We start from the raw sequence: 4,855 nt of genomic DNA on the forward strand, positions 1-4,855 counted from the left end.
TGTTTGTTTTATAGACAATATAAATATTTTTCGAGGAATTGAATCTTACATCTATAGGTATATAGACAATAGAAAAATTTGCTTGATGAGGAACTGAATCTCAGCTCTTTATATAGACAATATAAATTTTTGTTTTTGTTAAGGAATTGAATCTCAGCTCTTTATATAGACAATATAAATTTTTGTTTTTGTTAAGGAATTGAATCTCAGATCTTTATATAAACAATATAATTTTTTTGTTAATGAATTGAATCTCAGCTCTTTATGTAGACAATATAGATTTATGTAAGGGAATTGAATCTCAGCTTTGTATATAGACAATATAAATTTTTGTTAAGGAATTAAATTTTGCTCTTTATATAGACAATATAAATTTTTTGTTAAGGAATTGAATCTCAGCTCTGTATTTTGACAATATAATTTTTTTGTTAATGAATTGAATCTCAGCTCTTTATGTAGACAATATAAATTTTTGTAAGGGAATTGAATCTCAGCTTTGTATATAGACAATATAAATTTTTGTTAAGGAATTAAATTTTGCTCTTTATATAGACAATATAAATTTTTGTTAAGGAAATGAATCTCAGCTCTGTATTTTGACAATATAATATTTTTTGTTAAGGAATTGAATCTCAGCTCTTTATATAGACAACATAATTTTTGTTAAGGAATTGAATGTCAACTCTTTATATAGACAACATAATTTTGTGTTAAGGAATTGAATCTCAGCTCTGTATTTTGACAATATAATTTTTTGTTAAGGAATTTTATCTCAGCTCTTTATATAGACAACATAATTTTTGTTAAGGAATTGAATCTCAACTCTTTATATAGACAACATAATTTTTTGTTAAGGAATTGAATCTCAGCTTTTTATAAAGACAACATGATTTTTGAATCTCAACTCTTTATTTAGACCATACAATCTTTTTGTTAAGGACTTGAATCTCAGCTCTGTATATAGGCAATATAAATTTTTGTTAAGGAATTAAATTTCGCTCTTTATATAGACAACATAATTTTTTGTTAAGGAATTGAATCTCAGCTCTTTATATAGACAATATAAATGTTTGTTAAGAAATTGAATCTCAGCTCCATATTTAAACAATATAAATGTTTGTTAAGGGTAAGAAATCTCTGTTCTATATATAGACAATATGTTTGTTAAAGAATTGAATTGAGGTTCAGTTCTATATATAGACAATCGAAATGTTTGTTAAGAAATTGAATCTCAGCTCTATGAACAGACAATATAAATGTTTGTTAAGAGTAAGAAATCTTTGTTTTATATATACACAATATAAATGTCTGTTGAGGATTTAAACCCCAGTTCTCTATACGGATAATAGAGATGTTTGTTGAGGACAAGAATCATAGTTCTTAATATAGACATAAAAATATTTGTCTCAGTTCTATAAAACGACATATAAATGTTTGTCGAGGAATTAAATCTCAGCTCTATTTAGACAATATAAATGGTTGTTATACATGGTTGTTGTAAAACTATGTTCCCTGTATACATACATGTTCTGTATATAGAAAATGGGAATCTCGGTAATATTTAAAGACAATATAGTTATATATTTGTCCAGTTGAATCTGTGTTGAAGATCTTCTGTAAAATATATTTTTGTATAATACATTGGTACACAATATGCACACCTGTAGAAATAAAGCTATTGACCATCGTAATTTTGTTTGTTTTACTTTGTCTACTGAAGACGAATCTTAACTCTTATCCTGCTAACGTGGAGCGGTGGCCTAGTGGTTAAGGTGTCTGCCTCTCTACACAGTGATCATGGATTCGAACACAAATCGGGTCACGACCATTTTTCTTCATATAACACCAGTACTGGTTAGTTCCAGGAAGAGGGCTAGAAAGTGATTAATATAAGTCGCAAGAACGTTTTTCGCATTCCTGCTGAATTAATATGTTTAAACCAAATCCTGCTTACGTTAGAATGGAATGGACACAAGATGGACTGTTACATCTAGATGTATCTGTCGGAGTATGTACACAAATCCTCTGTAAATAAACTTAATGGAACTTTCATATATTTCACTCAAGGGGATAAACTAGATTCGAATCAACGGCGATGCGGGTTAAATCCTGATATCAATATTTATTTCTGTCTTCTTGTTTTCGTGTCTACAATTTACAACTAAATAGTTAAGTTTTATCGTGATCGGTGTATTAAGAGAGTCTATGGATACTGTCTTGCATGGCACTAAAATCCCCGACAGTTATTAATTACTCGAGACTAAAACCTACACAGATTGAAGCTCATTAAACTTAATCATAATGCAGTCGAAGAAATACAACATGATTCACCATGCACTAAATGCAGACAGAAAATATAATTTTTTTGTTAATGAATTGAATCTCAGCTCTTTATGTAGACAATATAAATTTTTGTAAGGGAATTGAATCTCAGCTTTGTATATAGACAATATAAATGTTTGAATTGAATTTTAGCTCATTATATAGACAATAGCTCTTATTTTTTGTTAAGGAATTGAATTTTAGCTCATTATATAGACAACATTATTTTTTTGTTAAGGAATTGAATTTTAGCTCATTATATAGACAATATTATTTTTTGTTTAGGAATTGAATCTCAGCTCTTTATATGGACAATATAATTTCTTGTTAGAGAATTGAATCTCAGCTCTTTATATAGACAACATAATTTTTGTTAAGGAATTGAAATCTCAACTCTTTATATAGACAACATAATTTTTTGTTAAGGAATTGAATCTCAGCTTTTTATAAAGACAACATGATTTTTGAATCTCAACTCTTTATTTAGACCATACAATCTTTTTGTTAAGGACTTGAATCTCAGCTCTTTATATGGACAATATAATTTCTTGTTAGAGAATTGAATCTCAGCTCTTTATATAGACAATATAATTTTTTGTTAAGGAATTGAATCTCAGCTCTTTATATAGACAATATAAATGTTTGTTAAGAAATTGAATCTCAGCTCCATATTTAAACAATTAAATGTTTGTTAAGGGTAAGAAATCTCTGTTCTATATATAGACAATATGTTTGTTAAAGAATTGAATTGAGGTTCAGTTCTATATATAGACAATCGAAATGTTTGTTAAGAAAATTGAATCTCAGCTCTATGAACAGACAATATAAATGTTTGTTAAGAGTAAGAAATCTTTGTTTATATATACACAATATAAATGTCTGTTGAGGATTTAAACCCCAGTTCTCTATACGGATAATAGAGATGTTTGTTGAGGACAAGAATCATAGTTCTTAATATAGACATAAAAATATTTGTCTCAGTTCTATAAAACGACATATAAATGTTTGTCGAGGAATTAAATCTCAGCTCTATTTAGACAATATAAATGGTTGTTATACATGGTTGTTGTAAAACTATGTTCCCTGTATACATACATGTTCTGTATATAGAAAATGGGAATCTCGGTAATATTTAAAGACAATATAGTTATATATTTGTCCAGTTGAATCTGTGTTGAAGATCTTCTGTAAAATATATTTTTGTATAATACATTGGTACACAATATGCACACCTGTAGAAATAAAGCTATTGACCATCGTAATTTTGTTTGTTTTACTTTGTCTACTGAAGACGAATCTTTACTCTTATCCTGCTAACGTGAAGCCGTGGCCTAGTGGTTAAGGTGTCTGCCTCTCTACACAGTGATCATGGATTCGAACACAAATCGGGTCACGACCATGTTTCTTCATATGACACCAGTACTGGTTAGTTCCAGGAAGCGGGCTGGAAAGTGATTAATATAAGTCGCAAGAACTTTTTTCGAATTCCAGCTGAATTAATATGTTTAAACCAAATCCTGCTTACGTTAGAATGGAATGGACACAAGATGGACTGTTACATCTAGATGTATCTGTCGGAGTATGTACACAAATCCTCTGTAAATAAACTTAATGGAACTTTCATATATTTCACTCAAGGGGATAAACTAGATTCGAATCAACGGCGATGCGGGTTAAATCCTGATATCAATATTTATTTCTGTCTTCTTGTTTTCATGTCTACAATTTACAACTAAATAGTTAAGTTTTATCGTGATCGGTGTATTAAGAGAGTATATGGATACTGTCTTGCATGGCACTAAAATCCCCGACAGTTATTAATTACTCGAGACTAAAACCTACACAGATTGAAGCTCATTAAACTTAATCATAATGCAGTCGAAGAAATACAACATGATTCACCATGCACTAAATGCAGACAGAAAATATTCTCTTGTTGTAGTCGATAGAATAAAATTTAATTTATTTGTTATATAATAGAAGGGAGATATATTGTGCGGGACTAGAATGTTATCTTGCAATTATGAAAATGAATACAAATGAAAGACACGGAAACAGATAAACTTATCAATCCGGTTACATTTAGTCAGACATTTCTTTTATGGACGTAGAATGCATTAAGTTTGAATGGACACTTTCTCTTTATTATAAAATGCTTCAATATCAACAAGGGGGAAAACTTGAGCAGACGATGGTGAAACGTTTGATTAGTCTATGCGTGCATGTAAGTTGGCCTGAATTTACATTTGTTATAACTAACAAGTCATTTCCGAGGCTAGCATTTTACGAATTACATATGGTTTTATCATCAAACTTTCGCCAATGTCACGTTGTAATCAATCGCAACTTTTCGGCCTTTTCCGCCAGTCTTCGGATAAGATAATAACCGAAGACGTTCCGGTTACGTTGTTGTGTGAAGTATGGTCCATCTGACCTTCAGACAAAGTATAGATCTTGGTGCTGCATTAAGCTAGCACGCATCAAAATAATTTTCAGTACTCTACTTGTGAAGTTTATAAACAAATAAGAACAA

Source organism: Ruditapes philippinarum, unplaced genomic scaffold (genome assembly GCF_026571515.1).
Source record: "Ruditapes philippinarum isolate M1 unplaced genomic scaffold, ASM2657151v2 ctg5117_1_1_1_1, whole genome shotgun sequence".
Lineage (NCBI taxonomy): Eukaryota > Metazoa > Mollusca > Bivalvia > Venerida > Veneridae > Ruditapes > Ruditapes philippinarum.